Below are 15,398 nucleotides of genomic sequence, written 5' to 3'. Positions count from 1 at the left end.
TGCGCCACTCGGCCGGCCCTAATGTTTATCTTTTAATTGAAATATTTGGTCAGTTTACATAGTATGGTAATTAATGACATGTTTGAGATTCAATCTTTAATCTTACTATTTCTTCCTATTTATCCTATCATTTATTTCCTTTTCCCTCCTTCCTTGCTTCTTTTGGGAATCAAGTAATTTTTAAAGTTATTTTTCTTCTCTAGTAGTTTATTAGGTATATACCCTTTTGTTGTTTTAGTGGATACTATAGGATTACATTGTGTACTCCTACCTTATTAGAGACTATTATTAATTAGGACTTTTACTATTAATAGAATATAAGAATATATAACATATAATATTATAACATTTTATTTTATCCACTCTCTCTAACCTTTCATGTTAATATTGCCTTGTATTTTGGACCTAGACCTATGTATATTTTAAACCCCACAAGATGTTATTATTTTATAAAATCGGTATTCATTTAGATTTACCTATATATCTGCACTTTCTGAATCTCATTGTTTTCATCTGGGATCATTTTTTCTTCTGTCTTAACGGTGCTTTAGACATTTAGTATAATTCTGTTGGAACAAACACTTTTGGCTGAAAAAATTTTTTAAATTTGAATTAAACTTTTATTTTGAGATAAATGTAGGTTCACATGCAATTGAAAAATCAACGCAGAGAAAAACCATATACACTTTACCTATTTTACCCTAATGATCACATTTTGCAAAACTTGTACAGTATTCCAACCAGGATATAGACATTGACACAATCAGGGTACAGAACATTGCCATCACCACAAAGACCCCTCATGTCACCCTTCCACAGACATGGGCACTTCCCTTGTTCCTGAACTCCCTCCTTAATCCCTGACCACCATGAACCTGTTTTGCATTTGCACTTCCCTTGTTCCTGAACTCCCTCCTTAATCCCTGACCACCATGAACCTGTTTTGCATTTCTATAATTTAATCATATCAATAATGTTATACAAATGAAATCATACAGTATGTGACATTTTGAGATTGGCTTTTTCACTCAGAAAAATTCTCTGGATGTTCATGCAGACTTGTGTGCATCAATAGTTTGTTCCTTTTTAGTACCAAGTACTATTCCATGGTATGGATGTACTAAAATCGATCTACCCATTCACTCTTGAAAGCATCTGAATTGTTTCCAATAATTGGCCATTACAAAGAGAGCTGCTATAAGCATTCATGTATAAGTTTTTGTGTTAGCATAAGTCTTCCTTTCTTTGGAATACCCAGGAGAAAGTACAATTGTTGAATCATATGGTAGTTGCATGTTTAATTTTTTTAAAAAACAGTCAAACTGTTTTTCATAGTAGCTGCACCATTTTACAATATGAATGATTCAGTTTCTCTGCATCCTTGCCAGCATTTGGTTTTTTTACTATTTATATTTTAGTCATTTTGATAGGTATGTAGGGATATCTCATTATGGTTTAACTTGCATTTCCCTAATGGCTAATGATGTTGAAATATCTTTTCATGTGCTTGTCATCTGTATATATTCTTTGGGGAAATGTCTATTCCTGTCTTCTGCCAATTTTCTAATTGAATAGTTTGTCTGTTTTACTGTTGAGTTTTACTGTTAAAAAGTCTTTTGTTGGGACAGCTGAGTGGCTCAGTTTGTTAAGAGTTAGCTTAAGAGTGCAAGCTCTGAGCAACAGGGCCATTGGTTTGATTCCCACATGGGCCAGTGACGCTGTGCCTGAGCTGAGTTGCTGCTGAGCTGCCAACAGGTGGCAGGATTGCTCAGCTGGTGAGAGCACGTGCTCCTAACAACAAGACTGCCTGTTCAGTGGTGGGCTACGCCCGCCCACAACTAAGACTGAACTCGGCACCTTGAGCTGAGCTGCCACCCGGATGGCTCAGTGGATAGAGCATGCACTCTTAACAACAAGGCTGCTGGTTCGACTCCCACATGGGATGGTGGCTATGCCCACCTTCAACTAAGATTGCAACACAGCACCTTGAGCTTAGAGGCCACGAGCTGCCGATGGGCAGCCAGATGGCGACTGGCGCTCTCCACAACTAAGATTGAAGAACAACAACTTAGCTGGCCCCTTTCCCCAATTCCCCAACACTGTTCCCCTCCCCCAATTCCTTAATTAAAAAAAAAAAGTCTTTTGTTGCTCCTTTAAAGTTAATATGACTTTTTTTTTAATCTTTCTGCTTTTAAGGTTTTGTCTTTGTCTTTAGTGTTCAGCAGTTTGGTTATAATGTGTCTATGTGTGATTTCCTTTGTAGTTATTCTGTTTGGGGTCTATAGGGCTCCTTAGTGCTGTTGTTTTGTATCTTTTGTAAGTTTTAGAAATTTCTCAGGCAATGCTCTTTAAATATGTCTTCTGTCCTAGCTCTCTATTCTCTCATCTCCTCTCCCAAATGCACATGTTAGCCTTTTCATCCTGTCCCAAATATCTCTTACATTCCTTTCTGTGTTTTTCATTCTTTTTTTCTTCTTCTACTTCAGTCTTGGTATTGTCTGCTGATCTGTCTTTCATTTCACTAATTTTCTCTTTTGCTATGTCTTCCTTGCTCTTCAACCCATATATTATGTTTTTAATTTCAGTTGTTGTATTTTTCAGCTCTTTAGCCTTAGTATGTTCCTTTTATAGATTTCATTTTTCACACGTGGCACACTCCACTTTGTCATATGTTTCCTTTAACATATTAATTATTGTTATTTTAAAATCCCTGCCTGATAATTACAGAAGGTGAATCACCTATGAATCCACTTCTGTTTTCTATTTTTTCCTCTTCGATCTGTCTTCTGACATGGTTAATGATTTTGGATTGAATTAGAAGTGGTGTATGAAAAATGGTAAGAGCTCTGAACGATGTCATCTTCCTTTAGAATGGGTTAATTTTCTCTGGAAGGTAGTCAGAATAGGGGAAAATTACCTTGATCCAATTAATTAGGTATTATAATAATTCCAGGATGGATACTGATCTTTATGAGGGTGCATCTATTTCCTGTTTTCCCTTACTTCTAGGGCATAGCCTTTTAGTTATGACACCTAAAAACTTGGAAGTGGTATATGAAAACTTAGAGTATTTTTTTTTTTAAGCTGAGCCATCCTGCTACCTATTGGCAGCTCAGCGGCTGCTCAGCTCGGGCTGGACTCGAACCGCTGTTGCTCAGAGCTCAAACTCTTGAGCGAGCTCTTAACCAACTGAGCCACTCGGCCAGCCCTTAACTTAGAATATTTACCAACTCCAACTCCTTGAAGGATCTTGTACTCCAATTGTTGTCTCCCTGAGACTACAAGAATGCTGAACTCTCCCTATATGTTTGTATCCTCTTTGCTGTAGTTTTGCACTTTACTTCTTATTCTCTTTTAAAACACCATTTAAGAATTGGCAAATGCTTCAAGGGAAAAATGGGTCAGAATGTTGAGATTACTTCTCTGCAATTCCCTTTTTTAAAATCAGGATCTTTATCTCTAAAGTGCTAAATGCTTTCGAATATTTGTCCTCCAATTTTTGTGTCTCCAGTCTCTGAGAATGCTGAAAGCCCCACACCCCTTAAAAACCATCCAATAATTAAGGAGAAAAGCTGCAGATAATGTGGAGAATGCTGAGCTTACATCAATATGTTTTCCTTTTATCTGAGATCTTAACACTTAAAGATTTTTTGCCTTTGCTACACTTTGATGCCTTCCAATCATCTTTTTAAAAGTCTAGCTATTATTATTTCAGTTATCTCAGTGAGAGTATTGGTTTGAACACATGAAACTCCATCATAGTGGGAAACAGAAGTTACTCAGGCATGTGCAATCCAAATATTGGCTTCAGTTAAGACTAAAATAATCCGGACACAGTTTTATTCAGGATCTTTTTACTATTTTACTTTGCCTATTTTTCTTGATTCATATCTTCCTGATTAGGTTTTTTCTTGTCATATTACCCCTTAAGCCTGAGCTAGAGTGCAATCATTAGAGTTCACAGATGAAGAAAACATAAATTGACTTTTTCCCCCTCAACAGAAATTTAAAATAAAACAACCTTCAAATATAAAATAAACATAAGAAATATTTCAATTTTGTTAAAAAATATATCAAATGTAAATTATTTCCAAAAAAAATGTATGCAGCCAGACTCCTGGGTATAGATCCTGGCTCTGCCAGGTACTAGGTAAGCAAGTTATTTAATCTTTCTATGCTTAAGTTTCTTCAGTTTGAAATGTGGAAAAGAATAGTACCTGCACCTCATAGGGTAATTACAGTAAATGATGTAATATATCTACAATACTTAGAACAATGTTCCACATATAGTAAGTGTTCAATGAATGTCGGTTAATGTAAAAGATTATCCAACATCAATGGCAATAGCTATAAAATACATCAGCATATAACTTATGTATACTCATAATAAATACTTATGATTTAGTAGAGATAAGTTTGATTTACTTGGTAAATTGACTTGGACCCATCCACTGCTAGAAAGTTTTGTGATAAACCAAAATTTTTTGTTTTTCTTTTTCCTTTCTTTGCACTTTTTTGGGGGCTTAGCGGAGGCTTTCTATTCTCTTTTAGTGAGAATACAAAGGAACCATTTCTTCCTATTGCTCAGCATTTATTTCCCAATAGTTAAGTCATTCAACATTTATTGAGCACTTATTATGTTCCAGGCTGCGTACCTACTGTAGAGTTGTGAGACGAATGAGATTCCATCCTTTCCCTGAAGGTCTTTGTAGACTTATCAGAGTCAGACAGATAAACAAGAAATGACATACACATTGAGCCATCAACCCTGTGGCAGGGTGTCAGAATTTTATAACAGATTAACTTTATAATCCACACAACAACCTTAGCATGTAGGCACTGAAGCTCAGAGGACGTAAATAACTTGCTCAGATGAGATTTGAATCCAGTGACTCCAGAAGAAAAGATCCACAACCTTCCCACCAGTGTTTTTTGTTTTTGTTTTTGTTTTAGCTGAGCCATCCCGCCACCTGTTGGCAGCTCACGGCTGCTCAGCTCGGGCTGACTCGAACCACTGTTGCTCAGAGCTCAAACTCTTGAGCGAGCTCTTAACCAACTGAGCCACTCAGCCGGCCCCCCACCAGTGTTAAGACAGGGAGACAGCAACATTTCTACCTAGAAACACCGAATAAATGGCTGATTATAGTTGCCTATTCATGACCCAAACCACCTGTTAATTCAGGTATGTGAACCCGAGTCAGAGTGGTTCAGTGGCATTTACCAGTTATTTCCGGCAAAGTGGTCAGACTAATAATAGGCAGCCTTGACATTCATACAGCAAGTGAAAACTATAATGCCGAAGTATTTTTGAATAGGTATTTTTAAATTCAGTGAATCATTTTCACCTAAAAAACGAGTTGTTATTGAAAAAAATAAAATGACACATATTCTCTTCAATGTGATGGGCGGTGATTGGAAAAGACCCTTGTGTATTTCCTGTGATATTATCAATAACATTTGGATTAATTAGCCAAATTTGTAGAAAACTGAGCTTCAAGATCATCATCACAATTTCAGCCCTGAAGGATATTGGTAGCTTCCTTAGCTATAACAGGAATCTCTAATCATAGGTAGTTTGCAAGGGGAAATAAGTGATAGCAGATAGGAAGCATGCTATAGAAAAAGGATTACATGTGTCCACGTTTCATGTTGGTCAGTCCACTGACTATAATGAGTTTAAGCCCAAGTCAGTATATAGTGAAATATACTTAGTCTTAAAAATAATAAAAAAAATTTTTTTAAAGGTGTTAGGTTTTGCTAAATTTCAAATTAATTAAAGCTATGAGTTTTAGGAATTTTTAGAACTGAGAACTTCTTGTTTTGGAGGATGTCACCTATTGGCAAAGAACGGTACTACAGTTTTACTCCATTAGATGCTGAGGCTGCGTGAAGAGGAAGCGTTTAGGCAGACACAGATTTTGGAGTCAGAGAGATGATACAGCAGGCAGCTCAGAGAACATGAGGCCCTGAAAGTCTAGAAGGAAATGCTTTCTCTCCTCTCTTCCCATTCCCCTCATTACTAGGATGTGTATTTCTGAACAAAACCAGAACTATAACTGGAACAAATTGTAAATTTGTGAATTGTGGCTATTGCTGAAATCTGCCCCTGGTGAGACATCCTGGTCCATTTAGATAGAAATTGGATTCAGTGAGCTAACTGTCCTTGTGCAAACAGTAAATTCCCTGCTGTCATTAATTTGAAATTAAAGGGGGGCACATTCATTATGGCACTGCAGTTTTATTTTACTTTTGCAGTGCTATAGCTAATAGCATCAAGAAAATAACTTTTCAAATAAAAATATATCTTTTCTCTCCTTTGGAGCCAAGACAGAAGTAAAGCAAGAGGAAGATGAAATACGAGGATTCTATGGCCAAACGGTTTGAACATTAGTCTTATTGTTCAAGAAGCAATTTCTGACTGTAGAAATGTTATTCTTTTAGAGTGACAAAAATGTAATGTGCCCAGCTGGCTTAGTTTCCATTTATATTTTGCAGTACCCCAGAGCCATTCTTTTTTTTTTAAAGAAGCCAACATAGAAATCTTGCTAATGCTAGCATGGAAAGATCCTTAGGGTTTTTATTTTATTTTTTATTATATTAGCTTCTGGTATACAAAACAACATAATGATTAGACATTTATACCCCTCACAAACCGATAACCCCCACCCCCAAGTCTACTACCCCTCTGACATTGTATATAGCTGTTACAATACCATTGACCATAGTCCCTATGCTGTACTTTACACCCCGTGACTATATGTACATATATATTTAATTATAGTTGACATTCAATATTATTCTATTTCAGCTTCAGGTGTACAGCACAGTGGTCAGGCAGCTACACAGCCTATGAAGTGATCCCCCTGAAAAGTCTAGTACCCATCTGGCACCTTACATAGTCATTACATTAGTGATTATATTCCCCATACTGTATTTCACATCCCTGTGACTATTTTGTGCCTACCAGTTTGTACTTTCTAATCCCTTCACCTTCTCCCCATCCCTACCCCCCTCCCATCTAGGATTTTCGGAAGCAATCTCTTCAGCCTTGCCTTTGCTCCCTTAGCCCTTTGAAGGAGTATATGTTTTCTGAATGTAATTTTCAGTACTTTCCTATGGGTTTTATTTTATTTTGTTTAATTGGCTTCCTGTTAGTTAAGAGGGAGCATGAACTAGAAAATAAGTACGTGTGCAGTTAGAAGTAAGCGAGGGTGGTGACGTTAGAAAACGTGCAGGGCTGTCCTTTTATTCTGCTGCTCTAGGCTTTCCCTGAACTTTGCATTGACAGGACACGTACCCATTTATTCCATGCTGAGCTGCAAAGGGGTGTGGAGAGAACATTTAGGAGCGGAGGATTTGGCGTCTGCATGGTACCCCAAAGCAAAGGTCCAAAAAAGTTATAAGTGTACTCACAGGATGTTTTAAAGTAGCACTGGCTTGAAATTCTTTTGCTTTTCATTCTTGCATAGACATTTTACAGTGCAGGAATTCTGAATTCGTCACCTGATTTCCCCATGTCGCTGGTGTCAGAATTATTAGATTCTCTCATCTGACTCTGAGCCACCACCCACTATGTTTCTTGTTTTTCTTTCCATCGCTAACATGGCTCGGTAACTTGATGTGGATTATTATATCATTTAAAAAACATCTTTACTTCCAACTCCTCTTGAACTTCTGTTTTTTTATCCATGTGCCTACAAATAGATGTAGCTCAGAACACTAACCCTAGGATTTTTCAGTTTCTTTCCTTCTGTTCTACAGGGAGAGACACATGTTTCAGGCTGGTGACAGGGAGACGGATGGAAACTTCAGAGTCGCATGTGTTTTCCTGCAAATAACTGTAAAGAACAGACACCAAAGTCTTGAAGAGGAAAGTTGTAGGCACTCTTGAGTCACAAGTTCGGGGGCTGAGGGAGCTGTCCGTGATGGTTACGGGGTGTATGTGTACACACACACACACACACACACACACACACACACACACACACACACACAAACTCACACACACACACACACTCACATACACACACACCAGAGTGACAGATGACCTATTGAAATAATTTCAGAGCTGTTCTGTGGTTGCTACGACAACCAATGCTCTCTTGGCTTTCATCTGGCCATGTGACAGGGACTTTGACGTCAGCTGGAGGCAGAGTCTGTGGCTGAGTCCACACAGCCAAAGGCCTGTGAGAATCCGGTGGATGCTGGCCGCCGCCGCCACTGCTTCCCCGGGGCTGCAGAGCATGGACTGTTAAATCTTGTACTTCTTCTGTGTGAGGTAATTAGTTTCCTTTCTATACAAACAGATGTTTTATAGAGCATTGTGGTTTTCCCCTCTCTCTTACCTCCTCCAAGTTTGTCTTCATGAACAATTATTGTTGTACCAGGAGAAAAATGTGAAGCGGCTTCTAGTTGCTAATTTTGTTCAGACTCTCTGGGATTTGGTTAAATGTGGATAAATGTTTGTGAAGTAGGTTAAAATACAATCGTCTTTCTTGCTCCACACTTGCTAACATGACATTAGGTAGAGATACGGATTTTGCAGCCTGAGCCAAATATTTCCCATTGAATTCCAGAAATCCTCCCTTCAGTATTGTTTTGGGTTTAAAGACTCCAGCATAGCCTTGCGATATGTTGCTAACTTCGTTTTTTTTTTTTTTTTTACAATTGCTACCCTCTTCTGAATCAGCCCAGAATAGTTTGGAATTTGGTTTCTGTCTTGTTTGCAGCATTCGTAATTAGCAACAGTAGGCACAGCGGGAAAGAACATTATACTTTGAAACAAAAGTTGGGGATTTTCTTGTAAATAGGGTATTCTGAAAATACCAAGGAAAACTTTCAACAGCTTCCTGTTTAGAGAAAAATAATCTAGACTATGCCAAGGGAATTGGGGTGGAACCTCTTCCCTGTGTGCATGCAGTTGCTCTTTGGTTGTTAGAGCAAAGTGCACATTTTCAGTATCTTGCTCTGAAAATTCAGCTGTGAAGAGAATAGCATTGGATGGTCTTCACTAAGGAGTCATGTAAGCTGTCTTTATATATAAAAATTGAAATAATTACTGAGAGAAGAAAACAGTAGCCCTAAAACTAAATTGTCATTGGTAGATCTATTTTAATTCAAACATAGATAGAAATGGTCACTAAAATTTTGCTCCAGATCTTAAATGAATACTTTGTAATTGGTTAATAATGCCTTTTATCTCTTTATTCCTATAACACTATAAAATACAAATTGGTTTATTTGCCTTGTTGTAGTTCATTTCCTTCTCAAATTTAGCAATTTTGAATTTTCTATCATTGCACACATGTTGGATCGTTTTGTAGCTTGCAATTCAAACAAAACCTCTGGTATTGAAGTTAATCAAAGCCTAGATGTATAACCAGGTTTCTAAATCTTACAAATTTAACAGGAAAACAAAAAGGCAAACTTTAGATTAGTACATGTAATATACCTACTATTTTACTGAATAGAAAATAATCGTTTAACTATGTATATGAAGAATATATATTTTATGGTATGTGAATTATGTCTCAATTTAATGTGAGAACATATTGTTCTTATTGTTTATGTTCTTTATTAGCTTCTGAATTCCAATAGCATTTATTTTACTCTGATGATGAGCATTTTGAATAGTATTTGACTTCAGTGATAAGTGCATAATTATGGTGCATCAAGAATTTCTCAATAGCTTTTAATGAGTGAACTTTCATTTAAGTTGCTGGCATTGGATATATCCATTTTTGGCCAGAGTTTCCATGGAGGATTTTCCAAAAAGTCTAATGTGCTTATACTCAAGGTACATATACAAGGCATAATCTCATCATTTAATTTATCTCATAACTCATTGGCCATAGTCTTAAAACCCTTAAAAATACGTTAATTGATTTGCAACATTTCAAATGAGCATGAATAGGATAAGTAGCGCAGTTAGTTATTTGAAAGCACTGTCTTTGATGGAGTACTTTGATGTTTACTTTTTTTACTCAAAATAAGGAATTATCATTATACTTTTCCAAGTAGCTTTCTTGATGCGTTTTCTATGATGTTTTAAATTAACATTATAAAATGATAGTATTCAGTGCCTTTATAAAACAGACTGGATTTTAGCAGTATGAAATATAAGAGAACAATTCAGTGTTGATGGTATAATGTCAGTGATAAAGTTTATCATTAGAAGAAAGCAATCTATGCTATGATAGCAGAGATGTTTTAGAATCTACAGGTCTTTTCTCATGGCAAAATGAGAAAAAAAATTGACTCTCATCAGAATCATCTATGTGCAACAATGAGACTGTTGAATTCAAGGTCAGGTTTGTTTCAGCTTCAAAAAGATGCTAGCAAGGAGTGATTTGCTCTAGAAACCTGGAGGCTGCATTATTAAATGTTTTCTGTATAGTTTTAGGGATTTTTAACCTTTTTGGTGCCATGGACCTCTTTGGCAGCCTGGTGAAGCCTATAGACTCTTCTCAGAATGATGTTGTTAAACGCATAATAAGGTATGCAAGATTACAAAGGGAACCACTTTTACCGAGATACATTAATCAAAATTTTCAAGGTTGTGATATGTGCTTTGTTAATAATTATTAAATAATACAAACTAGCAGCGGGTATCACTACCATAATTTTAAAGTAGTGATGCGTGTAAAAGATATTTCGAGATCTCTATAATGACTATAATGTCATATATGAGAATATCTGTGATTTCTCTTGGTAACAAATTCACAGGTACTGTGGTTTGTGGCCTGCATTTTAATTAAAATAATTGCTAAATTTCCGTTTGAAGTTAGTGAAACTAAAGATGTAATATTTTCCCCATGTAAGTCCCTGGATCCCCTTGAATTCTGTACAGCCCTGAGTTAAATGATGTGTGACCTCATGATGCCAAAAGCTCATAGAACTGCGCTGAACAAAACCCACATCACCATTTCCACATTCAGTTCCACTACATCTGATTTTATTCTCTGAATGTGTGAATTTCACAGTATTTTCTAATTTCTGTGTAAAAAGGGATGATATAGCTGTTTAGCTTCCGAACTGTAGCTTTCTTCTATTTTCCTCCTTGAAATCCATACGCAGTCTTCTGTTACTTGGATTGAGAAACTCTTATGTGGTTAGATAGGGGTTAAGAGGAAAAACTCATAGTGTTGATGCAGGTTATGCAAGTTAAAACCATGGACCATAGAAGTAAGACTATAGCTATTTACAAAGGGACCTTTATCCTCCCAAAGAAAATAAGCAAGTAGTTCTTAGATGAAGAATGCAGGATGTTATATGAGATCATAGCTGAAGGAATACTCTAGAAGGTACTTTGTGTACAACATTTGAAATGAGCCTTAAAGAACTTATGTAACTTCCCAGTTTACTGTACAGCATATACATGCATGAATTGATCAATTGTAATATTAATTCCAGTTACTCAGGAGAGAGCCTGCAGGTTTACCTGTGACGTGGTCCCCAGGACAAAACACATCCAAAATGAAGTCGGGAATGGAGATACTTCCCATGTAATTTGAACTCAGAATCTTATTTGACGTATTATTGCTTATATGCCTTAGTGGGACTATGTCAGTCATTGTCTTATTCCCCGTGTCACATTGAATTTGCAGAAGATACTGCTTAATTTTTCTCTCCAACCAACTAGTAACTTTGCAGTTGGTTGGCTGACATCATGTATCATTGCCTTTCTAGCCCTGCGTTTAGTGTCCAAAGCCATCCTTTCTATTACATCAGCACCCACCATCTCAGCGTGAGAGAATTGGAGCTATGACGTATTGCGCAAGCTGTTGTTTAAACTCAATCCAAATCCCTCGCATTTGAAATGGAAGCTTAGCGATTTTCTTAGTGTGGTCTCTGGGATATTATGAAAGAGGATTTTCTCAAACATTTCTTATTCGTTGGACTGGAAAAGAACACCTGCTTTGGGGGCTTTGATGAAGAAACTTGGAAGAAGTCTAAAATCTTTTACTACAGACTGTACTGTTCGCTTCTTTGATGGCAGGTGTTTGAAATTTTAAGTTCAGAAAAGAATGTGCCATTATTTTTCATGAAATCCACCGTTATTTAAATCGTTCCCCATGATGGAAATCCAACTAGAAATAATAGCATTCCAAAGTATTTTTTTTAATTGTTTCCAAAAGTGATGCCATACAAGTTAGTGCCTATTAAGACTTTGATATAAAAATTATATGATAAATATTTAAATTCACTGGAGCCACATTCTCCAAACTAAAGACAGTCTGTTCTATTTATCTCTGCAGTGAACGTTAGTTTTTTTGGACATCTTTCTATAAATACCTTTAATTAGAGACACAGAATCCCTTTAAAATTTAGTTTACATGAATGTAAATCATAGTCTACGCAACTGCCATTAAAGTTCTATATTTGATTTGCAGGAAATAAATCTCTAGTCTGAAAGATATTCTAGCTGCTGCTTGTCCTAAAGGGATATTTTCTGAATTTTGTCCCAATGATGCAGGAAAACCAAAGACTGAATATGGCTTTTATACAAGGATGAACTTTTTAAAAGATGATTCTAGACTTTCTTTAATGAATTTAAACCCTATCCATTAGAGGTAGATGCTGAGAAAAGTGTTATAGTCGTTGGCTGTCTGCTTAGCTGACTCCCACAGACTTTCTTGTGATTCATACATCTAAAACCACGACCAATTTTGTGATGACCATATTTACAACATCCTTGGAGATAAAATAAAAAATAGCATCTTACAAGTTATCTCATCCTACGCCTTCTCACATCTTACCATGTGTCAAATGCAGCATGGGGTGACATCACTCAACCAGCAAGTATTTATTAACTGGTTACCACATCCTCAGTATTAGAGTAGGCATTTTGGGACCCTCTCTCATGTGATCTCTGGGTGGTCTGTGCCACTGGCACAAAGAGCCCACATTACTTTATTGACGTCTGACTTTTACTTGCCTGAGCTTCAATTCAAACAGTCGGTCTTTCATGCATTCAGTAAGTTTTGAGTACCTACTGTGTGCCGGCGTTGGACTAGACACTAGGGATACTTTGGTGAACAAGATAGACAAGGTCCCCACCATCATGGAACTTACAGTCTAAGGGACCTATGTGTATCACCAGCGAAGGTTTCTCCTTTACAGCTATGCTCGCCAGTGTAGTCAAGAGGAAACTCCTCACTTAAAAGGAAAAAGCAAACTAACATCAAAACAAAAGAGACAAGCAAACAATCTGGGAACTAATAGGTTTACATCAGAGTCAAACCTTAGAGGAGACATTCTTCAGTTGGTGAACAGCCAGGCTAGTTTATAAGTAATCTATTCATATTAGTGTCAAGGTTTCCAGATCAGTATGCCCAGCCTTACTTCCAGTGGGCCAAAGGCTATCTGTCTTCCAGTTCAGAAGAAAATGAGAACTTTTAGGTGCTTACCTAGGGAATGATTTTCTCTTATGCAAATAATGAGAGATATTTTATTTTATGAAAGGAATTCTTAAGTTATTGGTGCCCAATTATATCCATTCCATCTACCCTATACTGACCCAGTCAAGATAGGCTCACTGCTTTAATAAATAGCCCCAAATCCCAATGGCGTAATTCAGTACTTTTCATTTCTCTCTCACTCACAAAGCAGGTTTGGGGGAAGGACTCTGCTCCACACAGTCATCCAGAGATTCAGTCTCCTTGTAACTAGTTAAAGTGATCCGGGGGCAAATCCTGTCTGTAACCACTTGCAGGGGTTACTTTGGGAAAGTTACCTAAGTCACAGTTTTCTTACCTGATTAATATTAGTACCTGCCTTATGGATTTTTAAGTTAACTTACTTGGCACAGTAACTGACAGGTATTAGGTACTCAGTAATGAACTGTCATTATTAATTTCCTACCTCTGATAGTGTTGTCATCACCACCATCCCTCCAGGAACCAGAAATCACCACTGCCCAAGTTGGAGGAGGTATCTCCCCTGTGTTATGATAACAGCTAACATTTAGAGGGCTAGATAGTCTTGTAAGCCCTTTTCAAAATAAGTGCTTTTTTTCTTCACAACATCCAATTTTATAAATGAGGAAACCGAGACACAGAGAGCTTAAGCAAATTGCCCAGTGTCACACAGTATATAATGGAGCTCTAGGTGTTTGGCTTTTGACTCCTGGTTCTTTATTCACTATGCTATATTGCCTTTCAAGATGGACTATATTGTATTTTTCCTAGAAGTAGTGTTATATGTTGTGACAGATTGTACTCTCCAAAAATGGCCATGTAATTATATTGATTCCCACATGCTCTTCTAGGATCTTGCCACTCTCCATCAAGAGGCAGAGTCTATTGCCCTCCCTTTGAACTCACATGGGCTTGTGCTTGGTCCAACCGATAGAGCACAGTGGAAACAATGCTAGGTGACTTCCAAGGCTGGATCATAAAAAAAGTACAGTTTCTTTTTCTCTCAGCTATTCTTTGTTTCTCTACCACATGACACTTGCCCTTGGAAACCAGCCACCATGTTGTGAGGAAGCCCAGACCATATAGAAAAGCCACATGTAGGTATTTCAGCCAACACGTCCAGGTAAGGTCTCAGCCAACATCCAGTTTCAACTGCCAGACATGTGAGGGGGCAAGCCTTCAGAGGATTCCAGGCTCCAGCATCAGGTGCCCTTTACCCCTCCTGACACCAAGTAAACCAGACATGAGCCATCTCTTCCCAGCCCTGCCCTAAAACTGCAGATTCATGAACAAACTAAAAATTATAATTGTTTTAAGTCCATAGGTTCTGGAGTTATTTCTTAGGCACCAGAACATATGGGGTAATTAGAGATGACTGAAATACCTGTATAGAAGACTAAACTTTAGGTATATATAGATTAAATAGGTTTTTGTGATTTGGCATAAATATCTAATTAAATAAATTCTGGAGGAAAATCTATTTCAGCTACCAATCAAATTACAAATGGGCTTTAGGTACACATCTTGTTTGTAAATGTGGAACAGTCATACACATTACTGCTGTTTCTGCTTGTTGGAGAAGATTTGGGCTACACAGAAACTGGACTGTGTGACTTAGTAAAATCTCCCTTGTTGCCTTCTGCTGCCTGGAACCCTCTCTGCAGGACAGTCTAGTGTGGATGGCAGTGCTTTCGCCATTTTCCTCTGGTCACTTCTTAGTTCTTTCTATCTGCCTTTATCTCCCTCTCTCATACCTAGTCTGTCGAATCTGCTGCCTAGTTTTCTATTGTTAGACCCAGCTGTCTCACTGACACTCTCTTTGGGCCCATTTCCAATGCTTCTAAGCCTTTTTTCTCTCGCTCGGTCTCTAATTGTTTATAGTAAAGCTGGGAAATACCTCTTGGCCAGGTAAGATTTAGTTCATTCAGCAAAGCTCTTTTCCTCTTGACAAAGCTGCCAAAACGGCAGCTGTCCCACTGG

General features: G+C 37.5%; 1 protein-coding gene across 3 annotated transcripts in view; it reads left to right on the top strand.

Annotated features, from left to right (window-relative positions):
- The window catches only part of NCALD (neurocalcin delta), a 178,121-nt gene that overhangs the window by 82,323 nt on the left and 80,400 nt on the right, over nt 1-15,398 (top strand). Inside the window, exon 1 of one of the 3 annotated variants that reach the window (XM_019642552.1) lies at nt 8,127-8,278. The exons of 1 other annotated variant lie outside the window; for it this stretch is intronic. The gene's annotated coding sequence lies outside the window, so the exon portion shown is untranslated. Of the gene's footprint in view, nt 1-8,126; nt 8,279-8,954; nt 9,023-15,398 lie in introns of those variants that run through there. One more of the 3 variants, XM_019642554.1, reaches the window with a different exon arrangement.

Source organism: Hipposideros armiger, unplaced genomic scaffold, assembly GCF_001890085.2.
Source record: "Hipposideros armiger isolate ML-2016 unplaced genomic scaffold, ASM189008v1 scaffold_70, whole genome shotgun sequence".
NCBI lineage: Eukaryota > Metazoa > Chordata > Mammalia > Chiroptera > Hipposideridae > Hipposideros > Hipposideros armiger.
Note: the sequence above shows the minus strand (reverse complement) of the source record. Positions and strands in the feature narration are given on the sequence as shown.